Genomic DNA, 23,833 nt, shown 5'->3' on the forward strand with positions numbered 1-23,833 from the left:
TTAAACTTGTGATTCTCCTACTCTAGCCTCCAAGGTGCTGAAATTAGAAGTGTTTGTCATCAGATTCGATAAACATATTTTCAAAAAAATCCACTTATCATAGGTAAATGATGTTTCTATTCTTATAAAATATTATAATTAGTCAGTTCAATCCACACAAAATGTGATAACTACAATGATATTTCCAGAAAAAAAATGTGGTCCCTAAACTCATTTTGTTCCCTTTAACCAGGAGATATATCATTGTGTAAGATGGTATGATTATTATTATTATTATTATTATTATTATTATTACTTTTGGGGGGGTTCGAGGTAGGGTCTCACTCTAGCTCATGCTGACCTGGAATTCACTATGTAGTCTCAGGGTGGCCTTAAACTCATGGGGATCCTCTTATCTCTGCCTTTCAAGTGCTGGAATTAAAGGCGTGTGCCTCACGCCTGACTACATATTGATCTTATTTTGTTACTAAAAGGCTCATATCCTAAAAAGCAGATATTCTCCAAAACCTGTCCTATGCAAAGGTACTCATAGACCTAATTAATGCTCAGCAGAGACTGGAATGCTTTTGCAGGTTATTCTTCCCACAGGCAAGCTACTTTATTTATGTTTTGTATAATACATGCTATTTTTAAGTGATAAGAGGATATGATTTAATGCAAAAGCCAGAATTTCTGATATGAAATTCAAGTGGCCTTATATTATAAAAATAAACTTATACAATTAGTTAATCTGTTCAACAGGTATTTATTTTATGCGTACTGTATGGAATGTCCTTTTTATATACCCCAAAGATCTCATTTAACAATCACTTCCTCCCTCAATAAAGTGTTACATTCACTTTTAGGATGAAAAGTTTAAACCTTTCCAATATTGAGTGTCAATTTATGAGGATTTGAACCCAATGGAACCTGGCTCCTTAGACTTATTCTTTCATTTCATGCTGTCTCTTGTTAAGTAATTCAGACAATACACTTTCAAGGATAAAATGAGTTAATGCATATTTCACAAAGTAAAAATGAAGTAGCATGACTTTCCAGGTCCCACGTAAGCTAGATGCACATGGTAGCATATGTGTCTGGAGTTCATTTGCAGTGGCTAGAAGCCTTGGTGCACCCACTCACTCTCTCATAAATATTAAAATAAATTAAAAAATAGAATCTATGGTATGGTAATTCCCTTATTCCTACCTGTTTTTTTTTTTTCTTCAGTTCATAAAGTTGATTATTTTCAGAGTAGTGTTTTCCTTTACCACTGGTTCAAATCTTTGGCAGTCAGGTTCGCATTGCTGGCAGAAATCACCTGACCAAGTGTAGCTTGTTGGGTGGGGGGGAAGGTTTATTTTGGCATACAGACTCGAGGGGAAGCTCCATGCTGGCAGAGGAAAATGATGGCATGAGCTGAGGGTGGACATCACTCCATGGTCAACATAAGGTGGACAGTAGCAACAGGAGAGTGTGTCAAACACCGGCAAGGGGAAACTGTCTATAATACCCATAAGTCTGCCCCCAACAATGCACTGCCTTCAAGAGGCATTAATTTCCAAATCTCCATCAGCTGGGAACCTAGCATTCAGAACACCTAAATTTATGGAGGACACCTTAATCAAACCACACATTCCACCCCTAAGCCCCATAAATTGATATCCATACATGATAGAAAATACAACACATTCTGTCCAACTTTAAAAATCCCCATAGTTGGGCTGGAGAGATGGCTTAGCGGTTAAGCGCTTGCCTGTGAAGCCTAAGGATCCCGGTTTGAGGCTCGATTCCCCAGGTCCCACTTTAGCCAGATGCACAAGGGGGCGTTCGCGTCTGGAGTTCGTTTGCAGTGGCTGGAGGCCCTGGCACGCCCATTCTCTCTCTTCTCTCCCTATCTGCCTCTCTTTCTCTCTGTCACTATCAAATAAAAATTAAAAAAAAAGACGAAAAAATCCCCATAATTTTTAAGCGATTCTAATGATGCTCAAACATCCCCATGATTCAAGTTCTTTTAACTGAGCCATATTACCAAAAAAAATCCCCTCAAAACTGAGAATGGCTCAGAATAAACACACTGCAAAAGATGGCATTGGGCACAGCAAAGAAATATTCAACCAATACAAAATTTTAAACAGCCAGGGCAAACATCAAACTCTGTAGCTCCCAGTCCAGCAATTGTAACTACTGACAAATTTCCAAGTCCGATAATTCTTCTTTTTTTTTAAATGTATTTATTTGAGAGCGACAGACACAGAGAGAAAGACAGATAGAGGGAGAGAGAGAGAATGGGCGCGCCAGGGCTTCCAGCCTCTGCAAACGAACTCCAGAAGCGTGCACCCCCTTGTGCATCTGGCTAACGTGGGACCTGGAGAACCAAACCTCGAACCGGGGTCCTTAGGCTTCACAGGCAAGCGCTTAACCGCTAAGCCATCTCTCCAGCCCCAAGTCCGATAATTCTAACCAGCAACAAGTCTCTGGAATTCCAACTCCACCCCTCCAGTTAGGCTACTCACAGTCCTGGAAAACTTCATCTGGGACTGCAACTCTCCTTAGTAGCCATCCTGTTGTCCTGGCATCTCCACAGGGTCTCCACTGCAACCCACGGTCCGTCCTCATGGCTCCATCGGGTCTCCATGCAGGCATCCTGCAATCCTGCTTCACACTGCCCATGGCTGTTTCCAAAACACAAGACTGTGTTGCAACTTAATGACTCTCTTTCCTGCATTTCTTATACTCCACAATACCAGGTAGAGTGACAGTGTGTTAATCCGGGGGGGGGGGGGGGCGGGGGGGAAGCATACTTTGATGAACAGGACACTCCTTTTGCACTCAGGCCCCTTCAAAAGAGTCTATATTCTTTCTGTTGCCCCAGTGCAGGTCAGCTGGCCCAATCTCAATGGTTGTAATCTTTCAATCACAGCTGAATTAGCCAGAGTTTCACCCAAAGATTTCATTTTCTTTTTCTCTGTGACATATTCCTCTTCTCACACTAGCCCATTTCTATGCAATGCACCCCTGCATAACTTCTCAGGACATGACCATAACATGAACTGCTTCTAGCCCAGTCAAGGCAAAGCTCTTTCTCACTCTCACAAACCAAATCTCACAGTCCATAGCTCTTACTGCATTCAGGTCTTTCAACTCTGATCAGAATACTCCATCAAGCTGTACTTATAGCACTACAAGGCATCTCTTAGGCCAAGATTTCAAATCTTTCCACATTCCTCTTGGAAATCAACTCCAAAATGCCAAAGACACATAGTCAGGTATCTAGCAGCAACTCCACTTATCTGTACCACTTTACTGTTGCAGTCAGCTTCACATTGCTAGTAGAATTCATCCAACTAAGAGTAGCTTTAGGAGAAAAAAAAAACAGGTTTATTTTGGCTTATAGACTTGAGGGGAAGCTCCATGATGGCAGGGGAAAACGATGGCATGAGCAGGGGATGGATATCATCCAGTGGCCAACATAAGGTGGACCATAGCAACAGGAGAGTGTGCCCCACACTAGCAAGGGGAAACTAGCTAAAAGAGCCATGAGCCCACCCCCAACAATACACTGCCTCCAAGAGGTGTTAATTTCCAAATCTCCATCAGCTGGGAATCTAGCATTCAGAACACCTAAGTTTATGTGGGACGCCTGAATCAAACTACCATACCACCTACTTATCAGGTTCAGAACTCCCTGTACTTTAGTAAAGTTTTTGGAGCCAAAGAATGAAATTGCTAATAAGTAAATGTTCAGACACTTATATACTGTTACTAGTTTCTGCATTTTTATCACATGACCTGGTGTGGTGGTTTGATTCAGGTGTCCCCCATAAACTTAGGTGTTCTGAATGCTAGGTTCCCAGCTGATGGATATTTGGGAATTAATGCCTCCTGGAGGGAGTGTACTGTTGGGGGCAGGTTCATGGGCTTTATAGCCAGTTTTCCCATGCCAGTGTTTGGCATACCCTCCTGTTGCTGTGTTCCACCTTAAGTTGGCCAGGGGGTGATGTCCACCCTCTGCTCATGCCATCGTTTTCCCCTGCCATCGTGGAGCTTCCCCTTGAGCCTGTAAGCCAAAATAAATCTCTTTTTCCCAGAAGCAGGTCTTGGTTGGGTGATTTCTACCAGCAAAACGAACCGGACTGCAACACCTGGTTTCTCATGATTTCATTCAAAGGAGATGAAATTTTCTTTCCTATTAAGGTAATATGCAAGTATGTGATATGTATTGAATCCCAGAGGTAGTATAGTGACAGAATCCAAAGAGATTTATTGGAAAACAAAACCACAGCATTAAACCATTTGATGGGAAGGCAACGTTTTCAAGTCAATTCCTTTTCTGTTCTTCCCTAAGAGCTCCTTATTTCTTCACTCCACTTATACTGCTTTCCAATGAGAGAAAAAGGGGGGGGGTGATAGGGAGGGGGAGAAAGAGAGAGATTAAGACTTTATTTTCTCTATTATTTTCTCTAGCAGCATCATCTGACTATTTAAAATTCACAAGGAAAATGTTGGATTTAAAACTGTTGAAAGTGATTGACTAGAGTAGAGGAGGGAGAGGAATTCCTGGGAGGAGAATGCTTAATGGACCACATTGTATTCTGGGTTTCATATTTGAAATAATAACAATCCCTACTTGCTGAGCACTTAATAGGAACTTTTCAACTTGAGCAAATGAAGGTGGGTATAATAAGCCCCTTCCTGTTAAGAAAAGTTACGTTGTTATAGCTTTCTGCACTATGAACTGCCTTTGAGCCAATGAGTAATGCCACCTAGAGCTTGCATATGCAGGAAAATTAAAGATGGTGGTCATTTTCAACAGTAGATTGCTTAGAAAAAAAAAAGGCAAATTAATGAATGAACAGGCAAGTAATTTTTGGCTAAATTTCAAATATGGTCTCAAGAAATAACACTTGAATGCTAGGGGCTGGAGAGAATGTTGAGGTGTCCATATTCTCCTGTATAGTCCCACTGAACTCAGTTATTTGCATTTTCATTTATTTAAATAATTTCCATAGATCAGCCATGTATTATTTCTTATCTTGGTTTATAGGTGAGTTTCTTTTCTCTTATTGGACATAGAGTCACATCTTATGTCTAAATTCTTTGAAATTGTAATGTGATGAGTATGTGACTATAGGGAGCAGGTGCCAAACAATATTTAAATGACATTCTTAACAAAATAAATATTGAACCTCTCTGTCACATTGCTGATAGAATAATCTGCTCAAAAAATCCCCTTCATTGTATACTGCCTCTGACATTTGTTCTTTGGGAATTATTTGCAGTTTATCTTCTGAGCTGGAGCCTTTTATCAGCACAGCAGTTGAACCACTGTGTAAAAAAAAAATGGTAATTGAGTATTTTATCAAATGCTCCTAACAAAACGGACTTTGCAAGTCGTAAATGAAGATTAAAACCATTGCTTGCAGGGATGAACAAATTGGAATGATTTATTATCCGAAACATCAATATGTCACTGTTCAGAAATAAAATCAGAAAAAAAAAAAAACAAATAACCCAAGGTCTCCTCTACATTAGCACTTCCCCCACACTACTCCCAGACATATGCACTCAAAGTACCCTCAGTTTCAGCCAAAGCAGTGGAAGGTAAGTACGTTTTAATTATTTGTGCTAGCAAAACCACTGAAGAGAAAGACAGGAGAAAGGCATCATAATAATAGGCCAGCTGCTGCAGGACATTATGTAAGGAAAAGAGACAGTAATAAAAGAACCGTGTCAAAGGAGAGCATTTATGAATATGTACTTCAGTGATCCTGATTACAGAAGAAAAATTAAATATAATAAATGGGGCAATTCAGGAAAGTGAATTTACTGCCTATGTTTAACACCTAAGTAGCCAGTGCTCTTATAATAGGCTTTATCTCAGTTATCTAAAATAGCTTTAAAGAATGATGTTGGAGAATATGCATTGTAGGAGTATTTTGTCTTAATTATATTAATTTGAGCATGATTTGGATTAAATGCAGCAAGTGTGTATATGCTCACTGTAGCCACTAAGTACAAGAAAAACATAAAATATCCTTTATAGAAAATTGATGTGCTTTCTCAAAATTTAAGAATGTAAGAGCCAAAGGAAGGGTAGGAGTCATTATAACATGCTTCTCTAGACACAAAATGGCCTGGATATCCATGACCTCTTAGTGCCTGACACTACTTACACAAGATCATCATAGTAGGAAGAAAAGATCATGACATCAAAATAAAGGAGAGACTAATTGAGAGGGGGAGGGGATATGATGGAGAGTGGTGTTTCAAAGGGGAAGTGGGGGCAGGGAGGAAATTAAATTGGGTTATTGTCTATAATTATGGAAGTTGTCAATTAAAAAAATTTAAAAATTGTTAAATTCAATAGTAAGTAATTTTAAAAGAAAAAAAAAGTGAAAAGTTAATTAAAGGAAAATCTCCCTTTTGGAAATTTAATATGCTGTAACTTTACTTTAGAGATGTTGAAAGAGAAGGTTTAGCTACTTTCCATGTTGACAGCAGGATTCCATTGTCTTCCCTGTTCATTCTCTGTGAATCCAAGGAGCTTGCTTCTTTCACCACTGATAATCACTGAGTTCCAACCAAATGAGTTTGTAACAGGTAGAAACTCAAGCTGAAACCTTTTTTTTTTTTTATAACATGGGGGGGAAACAAAAAAATAAGGTGTATTTTTTTGTTTAAATAAAGGGATCTTTTTATTCTTCCCTAATTGTCCTCAAGCTTCCATTTCTTTTTGGCCTTTGAACATAGAATTCAAGAGGCTATAAATTCCATGCTAGCTTAGTGTACATAAAGAAATCCAAGTTGGTTGGATGTTTAAATAATCTGAAGAATCTCCCTCAGATGAAAATAAATTTATTTTGTCAATATAATTTATGTATAATATATACTTAAAACATTTTTTAGATGTTACAAACTTGAAAAATAAGATACATTGAGCAATGTTAGGAATCAGCAGAAAATCATATTACTAACTTGTATGGAGGATAAAAGATTCTGAGTTAATGAAAATGAGATGTTGGGGGTTGGAAAGATGGCTTAGCACTTAAGTACTTGCCTATGAAGCCTAAGGACCCCGGTTCAAGGCTCAATTCCTCAGTATCCACGTAAGCCAGATGCACAAGATAGCTCATGCATCTGGAGTTTCTTTGCTGTGGCTGGAGGGCCTGTTGCATCCATTTTCTCTCTGCCCCTTTCTCTCTGTTTCTGTCTGTCTCTCTCAAATAAATAAATAAAAATAAACAAAAAAAAAAGAAAAAGAAATGTTGGATTTGATCAGTACATGTCACATGGATATAGCACATTGAACCCTCTCATATGTACAGTTAATGCTTGCTGATCATGTATATTTTATTTTATTTATTTTATTTTTATTTATTTATTTGAGACCAACAGGCAGAGAGAGACAGGGAGAGATAGAGATAGATAGATAGAGAGAGAGAGAGAGAGAGAGAGAGAGAGAGAGAGCGAGAGAGAGAGAGAGAGAGAATGAGCATGCCAGGGCCTCCAGCCACTGCAAACAAACTCCAGATGTGTGTGCCCCTTTGTGCATCTGGCTAACGTGGGTCCTGGGGAATCGAGCCTCAAACAGGGGTCCTTGGGCTTCACAGGCAAGTGCTTAACCACTAAGCCATCCCTCCAGCCCTGATCATGTATATTTTAAAGGCAAAAAGTTTGAGTTATAGTATATTTTTAAAATGGCAGATCGTTATCTATATTCATTAATTTGAATTGCTCTTTTCTCATAGCCAAAATTTATATTAATTTATTTTTCAAAATCCTTAAGTATCTTGTTCTATCAGATGTGTTAAAACAGCCCAACTCTGAAATTATTTTATCTATCTATCTGTCTATCTATCTATCTATCTATCTATCTATCCATCTATCTACTATCTATCTTCTATCATTTATCTGGCTATCTGTCATCAACCTATCTATGTAATCTTTGGAGGGAGTGCTAAGGATTGAACTCTTGACACTGTTACAAGCACTGTACCACTGAAATGAATCCCCAGCCTCTCTACTTACATGGTTTTTAATATTAATTAATTAATTTGACAGAGAGAGAAAGAGAAAGAGAGTTAGTGACAGAAAGAGAAAGAGAGAGAGACACACACACAGAGTAGAAGTGTTCCAGGGTCTCCTGTCACCACAAACAAACTACAGATGAATGTACCACTTTGTGCCTGTGAGTACTGGAGAAATCAAACCAGGATCTATAGCCTTCATAGGCAAGTGCCTTTCCTGCTAAGCCATATCTCCTGCTTGTAGTTGCTTTTATATATGAATGTGTATAAGTGACCAATTCATGGTAAAATATATTCTTCAGTTTTCCTAAGAAGGAGGAGTTTATTTCTTAAGGAAACTTTCAACAACAACAACAACAAAAAAAAAAACACAAAAATCAACTATTGCTATAGTTCGCATTCTATAGGACTTGTCCCATTTTTCCCCTTTCAAGTGAAGAGTGAACATTATCTAATGTTTTTCTATCAGGAACATTTTTTTCATTTACTTTTGAATTATTTGTGCTAGCAAAACCACTGAAGAGAAAGACAGGAGAAAGGCATCATAATAATAGGCCAGCTGCTGCAGGACATTATGTAAGGAAAAGAGACAGTAATAAAAGAATCGTGTCAAAGGAGAGCATTTATGAATATGTACTTCAGTGATACACATTCCAGATTTTAGGAACTACTGTTTGAATTTATGGTTATGGTTAATCATATAGATCTGGTAATCATACAATGTATAGAGGCATCAGAACATCACATTTCATCCCATAGATAGGTGAATTTTGTGTCAGTCCAAAAAAATAAAATGTAAGAAAAAACAAGCAGAATATGAGCAAAAGAAATATGATGGGTACGTTGTGTCTTTGAAGGGACATTTTGAACATCAAGTTGGTACATTTGTACACACTCTAAAAACAGAGAACAGATTTGTGAAGTTTAATTGTGTTTCTTTACTCCATACATTTTTGTAGAGTCCCTGGTGTTCTAACAATTTTTCTTTGTATAAAAGAAGCAGTGCTTATTAGTATATTCTAACAATGATGAGATAAGGGAAAATGAAGAGGCTTTTTTTTTTTCTCTCAAGGAGGACCTTCTGTGGAGGATCAATTTCTTTTTAAAGGGTGACATGAATGGAGGTCAGAAAAGAAATTGCTAGAATATCGCAGATCTATTATGATCTACATTATTTGAACCAATAATGTGATCACACTTGCCATGTGTGTTCTGTATGGTTAATTATTAGTTATTATAATTATATTCAAATGTATACTGTTTTAAATGTTTGTGAGCAAATAAGAGGGCTGCTTTTTCATTCTAATTCATGTGATAGAGAAGGATTTTCTACTACAATGAATAAAGTTATCTAAAACATTGTCTTGAGTTTAGATAAAAGGAGATTCTAGACTTGTGATTTTCAACCTTTATTGTACATCAGATGTCCCTGGAGAAACTTTCACAATATAGGTTGGTAGGTCCTCTTTCCTAATTTTCTGATTTAGTATATGTGGGACAGGTCCAAGAATTTGTATTTGTAATGGTTTCTATGTGGTGTTGATGCTGTTGGTACAGGAGCCACATCACACAGTGTTGTTTAATCAGTCCACTGGATTTCACTTTCCTACTCAATGTATCATCATGAAATAGAAAGAAATAATGTTTGGTAAAATCATAGGTGCTTTTAAAATTATTATCAATACATGATTTTCATAATAATTTATAATCTGTGTTAACAGAGATCAGTGCAATATTTTCATACATGCATATAAACTAATCACCCCAATCTGCTTTTCTCAACCTCCTTAAAATTTTAGTAAATATTATTTTACTTTCAGGCCCACAATAAAGTGAATCTTTGTCTCCTTATTCATGGCATGAAGACATTAGGTGACTATATTTGAAGGCACTACAAAACTGATACTTTAAAAACAACATAAGATAAAGGAATTTGATAGTATCAGAGTATGTGATTGTATATGATATATATTCATGGTGGTTTCCTGCAACATATCACCTGAAAATTTGTAGTATGACTTGGAGACTACCTACATTAGGAGTAAATAATATAGATTCTCAAAATGTTCTTGTTTTGGGTGCTGGTTGTGCCCCAGCTAGTTGTTTGACCTTAGCTATGTCACTTAAATTGTTTTATGAATGTATTTTATGATGACTATCTTACATTGTAATAAAATAATTTACTAAAAGTGTATGGAACATGGGCTGGAGAGATGGCACAGAGATAGAGGCTTTCTTACAAAGTCTATCATCCCAAGTTCTTTTCCATATTACCCATGTGAAAGCCAGACCCACAAGATAGTACATGTCTGTGTGTAGTGTCACAAGGCCCTGGTGCACCAATCCTCTCTCTGTCTCTAAAATAATAAACAAACATTAAAAATTTGAAAGTTCCAAGAAACATGTCTTTGACAGACAAAAAGTATAAGATGACTACATTAATACTATTATATAAATTTGGGTTTTTCAAATGTTTTACAGAATACTGAACAGTTTAATATTTAATATCTTTTATTGAGAAAATAATTGAGATTATTTTTATTAGTCATATTTATTCATGCTAGACTATTCTAATTTTTTTTTTCTTTGTTTTTCGAGGTAGGGTCTCACTCTGGCTCAGGCTGACCTGGAATTCACTATGTAGTCTCAGGGTGGCCTTGAACTCACAGAGATCCTCCTACCTCTGCCTCCCAAGTGCTGGGATTAAAGGCGTGCACCACCACGCCCGGCTTATGCTAGACTATTCTAAATTATATGTTCTAAATGTTAGAAGCTACATATATGTTAATTCACTTTCATATATATATATGTATATATATATACATATATATATACACATATATATATATATATATATATATATATATATATATATATATATATATATATATATATATATATTTGTGTGTGGGTGGGGGTTCGAGGTAGGGTCTTGCTCTAGCTCAGGCTGACCTGGAATTCACTATGTAGTCTCAGGATGGCCTCAAACTCGGGTGATCCTCCTACTTCAGCCTTTCAAGTGCTGTGATTAAAGGCACCACCACACCCATCTCATATCATTTTTTATTTTTATATGTTTGAGAGAGAGAGAGAGAGAGAGAGAGAGAGAGAGAGAGAGAGAGAGAGAGAGAGAGAGGGAGAGAGAAAGAAAGAGGGTAAGAGAGAGAGAGAATGAGAGTGGGCATGACAGGACCTCCAGCCACTGCAAACAAACTCCAGACTCATGCCACCTTGTGCATCTGGTTTATGGGGTTCCTGAGGAATCAAACTTGAGTCCTATGACTTTGCAGGCAAGTGCCTTAACCGCTAAGCAATCTTTCCAGCCCCACTTAGATCATTTTTATGTTGATAAATGTTCTTGAGTTTATATTGATGATTATACACAGTATTGATTTGAATTTTTTTCAATAGAATATACCACTCAGTGTAGAAAAATCCTTCTATATACATATGTACACATACACAAATACATGAATACTCAAATGTTTTAAAAATATTTGGGGGATGGATTGATGGCTTAGTAGTTGACATACTTGTCTATGAAGCCTAAGAACCAAGATTCTGGGCTGGAGAGATGGCTTAGTGGTTAAACTCTTGCCTTTCAAGCCTAAAGACCCTGGTTTGAGGATTAATTTCCCAGGGCCCACGTAAGACAGATGCACAAGGTGGCACATATATCTGGGGTTTGTTTGCAGTGGCTGGAGGCCCTGGCGGACCCATTTTCTCTCTCTCTCTCTCTCACTCACTTACTCTCTCTCTGTCTGCCTCTTTCTCTGTCTGTCACTCTCAAAAAAAAAAAAAAAAAAAGAACCCAGATTCTATTCTCCATAACTCATATAAGCAAGATTCAAATGAAATGGTGGCATATGTTTCTGGAGTTCATTTGCACTGGCTAGAGGTTCTGGTGTACCCATTTTTTTTCTCTCTCTCTCTCAAAAATAAAATAAAATAAAAATCACAAGTATTTAAAAATATTTTGATTTTACTCTTTAATTTATTGGCATATAACTACTGTATACCAAAACACATTTAATTAAGTCATTTCTATTAAACTGTATCATGTACTTTGACTATACTCACACCCACATAGCTTCCTCTTTCTCCTTCATCAGCTCACCTAATTATTTCCTTTCTTTCCCAGATAAATTCCTTCAACTCTTTATTTTTTATTTATTTTTACTTATTTATTTGAGAGCAAGACAGAGAGAAAGAGGGAGAGAGATAGAGATAGAGAGAGAGAGAGAGAGAGAAAGGGGGAGAGGGAGAGAATGGGCGTGCCAGGGCCTCCAGCTACTGCAAACGAACTCCAGATGCATGCGCCCCCTTGTGCATCTGGCTAACTTGGGTCCTGGGGAATCAAGCCTCGAACTAGGGTCCTTAGGCTTCACAGACAAGCGCTTAACTGCTAAGCCATCTCTTCAGCCCTTCCTTCAACTCTTTTGTCACATAGATAAAAATGTTTTTGTGTAGCTACATGGGAGTCTAGGATACACAAATGAGGAAAAAATGTATTTGTATTTCTTTAGATAGACAGAGAATGGCCACACCAGGGCCTCTGGCCACTGCAAACAAACTCCAGACACATGTGCCCCATGGTGCATTGGGCATAGTTGGGTACTGGGGAATTGAACCTGGGTCCTTTGCCTTTACAGGGAAGTGCCTTAACTGTGAAACCATTTCTCCAGCCCCCCAATATTTGTATTTCTGAATCTGAATTATTTCCCTTAATATGATGGATTTTCAATTTCTATGTTAAGAAATTTTCCATAAAGTGCTGTGAAATAAATTGAGATCACTGAGCATAACTTAGTTCATTAGAAGCTCCTCTACCGTTAAAACATGTGTCCCCATAAATATCTTAAAGATAGGATTGGAGAGATGGTTTCACAGTTAAGGCATTTGCCTGCAAAGTGAAAGGACTTTGGTTCAATTCCCCAGGACCCATGTGAGCCAGATGCACAAGGTAGCACATACACCTGGAGTTTGTTTGCAGTGGCTAGAGGCCCTGGCATGCCCATTCTCTCCTTCCCTCCCTCTTTCCCCTTCTCTCTCTATTTCTCTCCCTCCCTGTGTGTGTGTGCCTCTTTCCCTCTGTTGACCTCTCAAATAAATATTTTTTTTAAAAAAATTAAAAAGTTAAAAATATTTTTAAAACTATGAATAAAACTCTGGTAAGTATCTTGACTCTATTCAATTATGGAATTTCTTGTTTATAAAACTTCATAAAAATCTGCAAATTTTTAAATCTGAAAATTTAATAGCTATTGATTTATCTTGAAGTTCTCATTTATGTTATGATTGTTTCTTTGGAAATCAGGACTTGAAATTATGACTTGTGATTCAAATGCCTTCTCAAAGATAAATTCTCTCTCTTTCTGCACCAGCTACCTGTGTGTTGTTGATCAATTCATATAAAAATTTTAAAATCTGTTATTTCATTTGTAAAATAATGTGACCAGAATCAATAGGTTTAAGTTTAAGTTTAAAGTCTTTTTCAAATATAATGTTCTGAGATGCTTTTATTATTAATATTTTGAAATGTCCTTTATAGTCCTATGTCTAAAATTACTTATGCTTCATTGTCTGCAATTTTAAAACCATTCCTGATATACTATATTGTTTTCTCTCCCATTTTCTGACGTTATATTATATAGGTATATTGTGATTCTTTATAGACCAAAATGCCACCACAATTAGCCACATGGCTATTATCAGTAAAAGATCTATTACTTAAGTAATTGCAGACAGTAGTCAGAGTAAATTCTAACGTCAAAAATTTTGAGGTCAGTCACTATGTGCTATTTTTTTTAATGTCTGTATATTTGCAATTTAGAGAATAGTGATAGATGAGAACATTTGTCAGGAAAATAAGATGATTAAAAACCACCATAAAGAAAATTTTTCTTTCAATTTGTTATTTCAGGTTTGTGATTGATAGAATCTAGGTTTAGTTCATTTTATCATGTGCCAAAGGACCACAGTGTAATAGACTTCCTTCATTGCTTGGTCCATTTAATGGGAAAACAATAATCTTAGGTATATTAAGTAAATTTCTTGATAAATAGGTGTGTTGAAACAATAAGTGATCAGAGTCAATAATTGGAAACATTTCCTGAGTACTCACTATGTTCTCAGAGCTCTTCAGGATTGTTACAGTCAGGTTCCCATTGCTGACAGAAATCACCTGACCAAGAGCAGCTTCTGGGTGGGGGGGGGGAGGAAGGTTTATGTTGGCTTACAGACTTGAGGGGAAGCTCCATGATGGCAGGAGAAAATGATGGCATAAGCTGAGGATAGATATCACCCCCTGGCCAACATAAGGTGGACAATAGCAACAAGAGAGTGTGCCATCTCTAGCAAAGGGGAGATTGGCTATAAGACCCATAAACCCACCGCCAACAGTACACTGCCTCCAGTAGGTGTTAGTTCCCAAATCTCCATCAGGTGGGAACCTAGCATTCAGAACATCTAAGTTTATGGGGGGCATCTGAGTCAAATCACCACAAGGGTGCTTTCAAGTATTAACACATTTAAGCTTCAGAACAACTTTTGAGCTAGGTACTATGATTATCTCCATATTCCAGTTGAAGCACTTAAAGGGCAAGGGTCTTAACTTTGTCATTTACCACGTGAAATGTGAAGCTTCATTGAGGCCCTAAAACTATACTAGAGATAAGAAGTGCTCATTTGTTTGTGATCTTTATTACTAGGTGTTTAATCAAATATAGATGAGCCAACTGTATATATGGCGTTTATTTTTACATATAGTAGTAGAGATGATTTTCTTTAGAATAAGTGAATGAAACACAGAAGCACAATGAGGACTCCTTAAGACTAATACCTAGACTTTATCTAGGAAAGAAGTTTAAAATGTGATTAGGCTTTTTTAAAAGACTGTGTTATGTTTTATTGTTTTAGTGAAAGCTCTTTGATTTATCACCATATTTGGTTTGAGCCTTTACTATTTTAATCCTATTTACCACTTAAAGAAACAATATACTGCCACTCATTTTAATGGTTTAAAACACATTTTCTTGACTTAAAAAAGACACAAGCTTATAATACTAGAAGTAAAATTTCACTTGTAAGAGAATATGTTAGTCTTCTAGGAGAAGGAAAAGATTATCTAAAGAATCAATAAAAATAACTTAACATTTGACTTGGTAAATTATTTTTTAACAATTGTGTGTATGGTCTGTCATTATATTTTAACAAATGCAAGGCTAAATCAAAGACATATTTTCCAATAGGGCCAATGTTATGTGGAAATGGTATTAGGAGTCAGTTTGCTTACTCTATTAAAGTAGGCTGAAGCTTCAGAACTTTTCTTTCTAGTATGTCTCCCTGAGACTTTTTAGTTAAACATTACTGAGATTTTTAGTACTATTTTCTCATATATATTCACTATTATTATCTAATAAGTTAAATTTTTTGAATTAATGCAGTTACTGGTTTAAAATATAATGCATTCAAGGAAGTTAGTATGCCTCTTTTGTCCCACTTCTCACAGTGAAGAATGAAGATAAATGTAATCTTTAAATTATATTTTCCCTAAACAATTCACTAATCTTCACATCTAGTTTTAATTTAATTCCAGTGATTATTCAAATGTTTTGAGTTAGCTTGGGAGTGAGGATATAAGAAAAATGTATAAATCCATTTTGTTAGAAAATGGTTGAATGAATTATTGAGCATTGAAGGCTGATATCAGGGCTTAATTCTCATTACTAATTATTTTTCTTATACTTTGACACATTTTTTATACTTTGACACAAACTTGTTTTTCATGTTAAAATATGCATCTCAACATTGGCACTGAATATACAAAATAAATGAAATATGCATTGATTTTGATACTATAGGAAGGGGCCTTTGAGAATGTACCAAATTGGAAAGGAAAATGAAACAATGGCCTAAGTGCATTTCAACATAGTTTGTGAATAGTTTACTATCTACAGCAGGCTTATAAATCAGGTATAATATACCTGAACTTCTAAAAGTCACTTGGATTACAAGACATGGTTAGTGAGAGAATTAGTTTCATATCAAACTTTTTGTTTCTTAAAAAATATTTTCATTGAGTACTTTAATATATCATCATATTGTCACTTCCTCTGTAATGTTTCCCGGGCCCTGGTGGACATTGTCAATGTTTAATCAGACTTTTTGTGATAAAGGATGAAAATGTTTATTTTTATTTTGATATTTATATTAAACAAAAGATTACACATTTGAATTTCATGGTACATATTGAAGCAAAATTGTATATAAATAAAGCTTTTGAAACACAAGCTTATCCAGGAGACCTTTCAGCCATGACCTATATATGTTTAGAAAAATCAACTAGATGGTGGAGGGGAAGAAGGTTTGGGGATATTCTGTATTACAACCATACCCTATCCAAGAATGCAGGAACCTACTAATATTTGTTTTAAGAGTTATCTGTATATTTGTGTCTCTTCTTATTTGGGGGTATGTGGATATATTTAGTGCTGGAGATTGAACTCATGTTCAACAAACTTTTATATACTATGGTTACCAGGTTATTTCCTCAGTATTCATTGACTTTGTGCCTTCAAAGCCACAAATAGGACATCAAATGCTTTATAGCTCACAGTTGTAATGTTTTTTACACATCGTAGCAACTTTTCTTTTTAACTGATTGATTTTAACCATTTCCAATTGTTCTACTATATTTGCACAATAGGAAGACAGAATATAGTATATCAATACCACAGTATTTGAAATGTCATTTCTTATTTAATTAGTTCCTATGCTGATTTCATCTGTGTGAATGACACACAGGCACTTATTTTTGATGCTTAATGATACCCAAAGTGGTGAGATATTGCTTGTTTAAAAAACATGAAAATAAATTACTATTGATTTCATTTGAATCAATCAACCAATACATAGTATGACTCTTTATTGACAATTTGATGGTTATACAACTTGTGTATGTTGTTATGGTAATAAAAAAATATAAGAAATATGATTTGGGGCATTCAACCAGCTTATAGTCTCCTGCCATAGTAAAGATATACAAAATTTAGAATTTAGAGTAATTTATATTTCATAAATGCAAAATTGTATAGTATAGGGAAGCACTCCAAGAGTCAGAGATGAGTTTGAAATGACATATGCCCATCAATATCATTCAAAAAATTAGCCTGTTTGACCACTTTCCAAGTTGATACTACTTTTTTTTCACATTATATAGGCCATTTTAGTCTCCTTGCTTAAATTTTACTTGTAATATTCCAGTGAATTGAGATAGCACTACAATTTGATTTTTTCTTTCCTGAGTTCAGAATATTGTAATATGTTGTTTATATTACACTGTCTTCAATGTTCTTTGTATTATTTTGCATTTTTACAACAGAACTACAACAAATGTTTAATCAATGGAAATGCTATTAAGAGAGAATTGTCAAAACAATAAATCATGAAAGATGAGTAGGAATTGGCAGCGAGAAGAAGCAGAACCATGAATTTAATAATGTCAGAGGCACATAAAAAAAACTGCATTCAAAAGTCAACACTTTAATGTGAATATAGTATTCATCTAAAACATTTTAATCCTATTCTTCAGAACCAATAGATTTTAAATCATGAGGTAAAATGTGCTGCCATAAATTTTATCATGCCATTGTTATAATAGTTGGCCAAAAAGTCTAGATGCATTTCTAATTTTGCTTTTTAAAATAATACCTGATATGTTACATACACTATTTTTACTGAAGACAAAATTTTGAAGAAAATGGGAAAACTTAAAGACAGTAAAATTTATCTTAGATTAAAAGAAAACTGAAGAGGAAATGGGTCATAAAGTTTATTGGAATGATAGATTAGAAGGTAACAGCCACAATAATCACAGCATGAAACAACCATGAAAAATAAAACATATTTGTGTAAGCATCACTAAGAAAGTTGGAGATCAGGTTAGATTCAGTGCTTAAGGAAAGGAATGAAGAGATCCCTAGGTCTGTCTCAGGCCAGGAAAAATATGGCCATATACCAGTGACACTGAAGAGCAACTAGGTATAGATTGCTGTTAAATTGTATGTATCAGCAAAGAAGTCGCTTCAAGTAACATGACACATGTCAAAAAGACGTCCTTGTAAAGACAATTCTACATTGTAAATTGAAAATCTTATTTGAATAAAGTAACTCTATAACATTGTAAATACTGTCTGATTTCACAATGGGATAATGGAGTTTTTTTTAATTAGTATATCAGCAAGTCTATGAATCTGTTTCTGTTGCATCTGTTGACTACATTGTAATCATTATTATTATTATTATTATTTTTACAGGGAGAGGGAAGTCTAAAGACTTTTTTGGCGTTGACAGGCCCACAAAAGAGCTTCCCTTCATCCCCACATGGTTGTCTCCCTTTGTCACAAAGATGACATCCAAAAGGGAGACATGCAAATGACCCCATGCCACTCAACAAACCAATTATTTGGTAATAGGAAGGTTTTCTTTTTTGAAACTATGCATTCTTATTTTTGTTACTATTTGTAGACCTTGTAGTATCCCAGTTATCTATCTGCATATTTCAGAAGAACTAAATGTAGAAATAAAATGGTAGTTTTAACAATAATATGTAGATAATATCTGCTTGCAGGTGATCTTACTTACTTTTAACTATCAATTATACATATATTTAATTTTTTGTTTATAACCAAATAAATTGAGATTTTTTTCCCCCATGGAAGACTCACACATTGTTTGAATAGGATGCCTAGACAATTCTAGGATATTCATGTTGTACTGCTTGTTATTTAAATTTGATTTACTCAGTCCTCTGTTTAGTGCATTTTTCATATGTAGTGATATCCTTCTCAGTATCCTGAAGAGTGCATGGATCTTATTGGCATTTGTCCTTAACAAGAATATAAGCCATAGTCAAAACTGTTTCATTTGAAGTGAATATTTCATAAGATACAATGGACAATTATTAGAAATAATTTAATAAACTGGTTGTGGTAACTCATTCCTGTAATCCCAGCCCTTAAGAAACAGAGAGTAGGAATTCAAGGTCATTCTCAGCTACATTATGGGCTTGAGTTCAGCCTGTGATACATGAGGCTCTGTTTAAAAACAAATCAAAAAACAAAACTGAACAAAAATCATACCAAACCAAGCAAAAGTGTTTCAACATATTATTATTAAGGTTTTCTATAGATTATAAACAAAAGTATGTTGTGAGATAATTTCAATCAATAAAATATATGATGATTTTCAAAAGGTCTAAAGTATAGCTCACCTGCAAATAAACCTGGCTTTGTATATCAACAACTTCTGAAAAATCAGAAATATTTAGCACTCTTAAGATCCTGATTGCAGAGGTTATACCAAGACACGTATTTAGTAGGAATCCAACAGATTACAGAAATAATATTATATTCCTTTAAGTACTGATTTTAATGTTCATGTTATATTATTTTGATCTTTACAGAATGTATAGTTTAGATCTTATATCTTATGTATTTTCACAATTTTTTCCTTCAGGTAAGAGTATTCATATTCATCTTGTACTAGAAGTTTCAAGGTCAGAATTACTTGAACAGTTGTAATGGTCCCAACAGAAAGATAAATATATATTGACTGAGGCTGGAGTTCCAGTTCTTTCAGTTGCTGAAGGTCAACAGCCCCTTAGAGGTACTCTCCAACCTTCAAATGTCTATAGGTTAAATTCCTGATGAATCGCTGCACTTCTCTAAATGGAGGAAACATGCATTGTACTGGGAATCAGCCCGATATATTGTGTCTTCTGATATAATTTTGAACAAGATGGGAAGCAATTTCAATCCAGGTCTCATTCCATGACTTTATGGAAATGATTGTAAAACTGACCACTCAGGCTGAATGTACTTGCCAAAAAGATTTAGGGGCACCATTTCTTTTGCCAACCTGAATTGTAAAGTTGTCTAAGGATCGATTTAGAATGAGCTGACACTTTATATTATAAATCATGTTAACATTTCAACTATGTAGGTACTGAAGGTATATGGTATCAGTAAGATTGGGGGGTTGATAGAATAATTAATAGAAACAACCATATAATATTCAATGAATACAAAAGGATTTGAGGCTTACAGTAAACAGGTGGCACAGAGTATTGAGAGCAATGCTGTGGCATAGTAGACAATAAATTAGACATTTGATTCTGCACAGTTTACAAAGTGGGATCTTTGCAAGTCAGACCTGAAAAATGAAGCAGGAACAATGAAGAATGCATTCCAGGAGCTGCTTGTTTCTTTCCCCTTTTTGTTTACATGTAATGAAGAAATATATCACAAGGGGTTTGTAACTAAACACTTCATTATTTAATATAAAAATCCTTTGCCATTCAGTAAACATTTGATGACACACTTGACACTATAACTGTTTTTATATTAGTCTCTCAAAAATGATTTTATGTTAGAGGACTTAAATTTTAATTATTGTTTGATTTTACTTTAGAATAATTCATATTTGATATGATATGATAATTTAAAGTCATTTTTTGGTGCTAGAAGGTGAACATAGGGCTCTACCACTTCTCTTACAAGTTAAATTTTTTTAGCCCCAAATTATTTATTAGCGTGTAAAATATATTTTTATTTATGATATAAATTATTTATGACACATGTGATATACTTTGTGAAAAATATATCCCTCAACATGAAATTTATTCTTTTTTAGATTATTTTAAATTTTATTTATTTATTTGTAAGCAGAGAGAGATAGAGAGAAGTGAGACAGATAGAGAGAGCATGGGCACACCAGGGGCTCTAGTCACTGCAAATTGACTCCAGACATATATGCCCCTTGTGCATCTGGCTTACGTTGGTCCTGGGGAATCAAACCTGGGTCCTTTTGCTTTACAGCGAAACACCTTAACCACTAAGTAATCTCTACAGTCCCTAATCTTTATTCTTAATGGAGCTCATGTCTGAGTTTTCTTATAAATCATAATAATTTATGGCAGTGACTTATAAATTTACATGTAAATACCTCTTTTGTTAATCAATTATTTTTATCATTTTTGATATTTTCTTATATTTGTGTATCATATTGCCACCAACTACCCTCTTATCTGCCTTGCTATCCTATGAATTTCCTTCTTCCTTATCCTCATCTTACTTGATGCCTTTTTTAAAACCTATTTGATTTAAATTAGGTTTGCTTTCATGATCTCAACTGGAAGGTTATTTATTGTGGGATGGCCAACTTCCCAGTGGCTGCTCCATCAGTGAACTTCATTCCCCCTTTCAGAGCAACTATTAACTGCCATTAGTTATTTGAGGATCTGATGTATCCTTCCCCCATCTAAAGTGAAGTCTTGACAAGCTCAATCTTATTAGACCATCCTTAATACTGTGCTTTCTCATTAAAAATATTTTATTTATTTGTTTTTTTGATAGAAAGTGAGAAAAAAGAGACACATAGAGATAGAAAGTGTCTTTAGCCACTGCAAACCAACTCCACATGTGCCTCATTGTGAATCTGGCTTTATGTGGGTACTGTGGAATCAAACCTAGGTCCTTGTGGTTTGCAGGCAAGCAACTTAATTGGTCAGCCATCTCCCTAGCCTTATACTTTACTTTCTTTTTGTCTGTTTAGAAAATTGCTATACATGGAATCTTTCAAATTTTAAGGGAGTTTTAGATTATGCACACTTATTTTGCTTTAAAATCATTCTTGAAAGGATATGGTGAAATCTATTTGATATATACTGGAGTTATTAAAGCATTTTACTAGGATTATTCATTTTATCATAATGAACTTTTCCAGAGAATTCAGACTGAATGACAGGTTGTGTAGAGCCTACACACAGAAGATACATTCTTGGAAGATAGTGAACTTGGAATCAGGGATAGAGTACATATATCCTCATATTTAATTATACATATGTGAATGTTCATATATTCAAATATACTTTCCCTAACATCTGTAACATACAGAAGCATGTACTCCTAAACAGAAATACAAATACAGTGTAAATATTTAAGACAATTTTACATCAACTATAAATTAGGTATATTTGCATATATGCTAATTGAATATATATATTAGCATTTCAACTTTCAGAATTATGGGGATAATTTTCAAAAGAGCTTCAACTTTCCTAGATAGTTTCTTACCAATTACTAATGAACAAATAATACCAAGGTTATAATCCTTCAGTTATGTTTGGATGGAGCCTCTCAGTATACAGTGATTGCTCATCATTTTCTGCTTTCTGATGTAAAACTATTAATTTCTCATTTGCATTTTTAATGAGCATCCACGTGAATGTTAAAGCATATAGCAACTTCATTATTGAGAGAGCTAGAGTGAGAGTGAGAGAGCAAGAGAGAGAAAGAAAGAGAGAGGTAGAGAGAATTGGTACACCAGGTCCTCGGCCATGTAGTCAAACTCCAGAAACTTGCACCACCTAGTGGGCATGAGTGACCTTGCACTTGCATCACCTTTGTGTATTTGGCTTACATGGGATCTAGAGAGAGATGGAAACTGGGTCCTTAGGCTTTAGAGCCAAGCACCTTTCCCACTAAGCCATATCTCCAGCCCTCAGGTACTTTTAAAATGAAATCTCTTCCAAAACTGGTCAGATTGTATGAGGGTATGAAATTACTGCAAGTGAATGAGGGCTGTGTGTTAATTGGTGGTAGCTGAATTGTGAGTGATAATGTTTAGTGAGCACATCATATTATAGTGGCATGAAAATGTATCAGGCTTTACTCATATTATCAGAGAGATAATCTCTAAAAATGGATGTGAACATTTCTTTTAGTAGCTAATTGTATATGACTAGTGAAATACCATATAACTTATGATTACTTAATGTATTAATTTATATTTATAGTAGAAGATAATATCATATTTTCCAACTGGAATACTTTTAGAAGTGAAAGGGAATTTATTGGCAATTACATTGGAGCTAGTGGTATAAGCCAGTAAGCAGGTTTCAAGAATGAGATTTAAAATGTGCAGTATAGTTCCACAGATAATTCCATCCTAGCTAATAATGAAGCTTATTCTCATCTTTCCACAAGTACTGAATCAACACTTACACAGATTAATTGATTTCCATATGATGAGTGTCTTTTTTTGTACTAGGATTTTATATGGTTCTCAGCATGCTGTTTCTCTTAGTTTTGCATCTGACTCCTAAAACATTTGAATGTGTTAGTGTGGTTGCAACATTACTAGATGGAAGTGCAGGGGCTCTCATTTAAAATGATACAATGTAATTTTATCATTTGCAAAAATGTTTTGACCTTCTTATTATACTTCCAGTATCTCGTTTCTCTATTTACAATTGCTGAAATGTTTAGTCTAAGAAAATATGATGCATTTTAGTTGCTTCATCTTCAAACCCTATATTATTTTTTTGTGTACTCTTAACTAATACAAATATTGTTGCTCCATGTGAAGATTGAAGGACATTTGTGGTTCTCTTGATCTCACTGTGGCCTCTTAAACAATCAAGTCATTTTACTGACATCATAAAACATTATAATGAAATTTACTTACTTGTATGAATTTTATGCAGTTTATTTAGATTTTGAGCTGAAAATAGTATAGCTACATATTTGTGGTAGTAATTATAGTTATTTTATAGAACTACAAACTAAGGTATTTTCAGGTGAAACATTCACCCACAATTCTTTAATTTACTATTAAAAATGCTCATGAAAAGACTACAAATTTCTGAAAGAGCCTTGTTATATCTATCATTCTATATTTCTCTGAAATATTCATAGAGTTTAAGTTCAACTTGTAAAACAATGATGAAACTATTTTAGTTGTGACCTCCTTGGCTCATTCAT

General features: G+C 35.1%; 1 protein-coding gene across 5 annotated transcripts in view; it reads left to right on the forward strand.

The window, feature by feature from the left end:
- Window positions 1-23,833, forward strand: part of Dach2 (dachshund family transcription factor 2) — a 556,554-nt gene that overhangs the window by 71,176 nt on the left and 461,545 nt on the right. The window lies entirely within an intron of this gene.

This window comes from Jaculus jaculus, chromosome X (genome assembly GCF_020740685.1).
Source record: "Jaculus jaculus isolate mJacJac1 chromosome X, mJacJac1.mat.Y.cur, whole genome shotgun sequence".
Classification (NCBI taxonomy): domain Eukaryota; kingdom Metazoa; phylum Chordata; class Mammalia; order Rodentia; family Dipodidae; genus Jaculus; species Jaculus jaculus.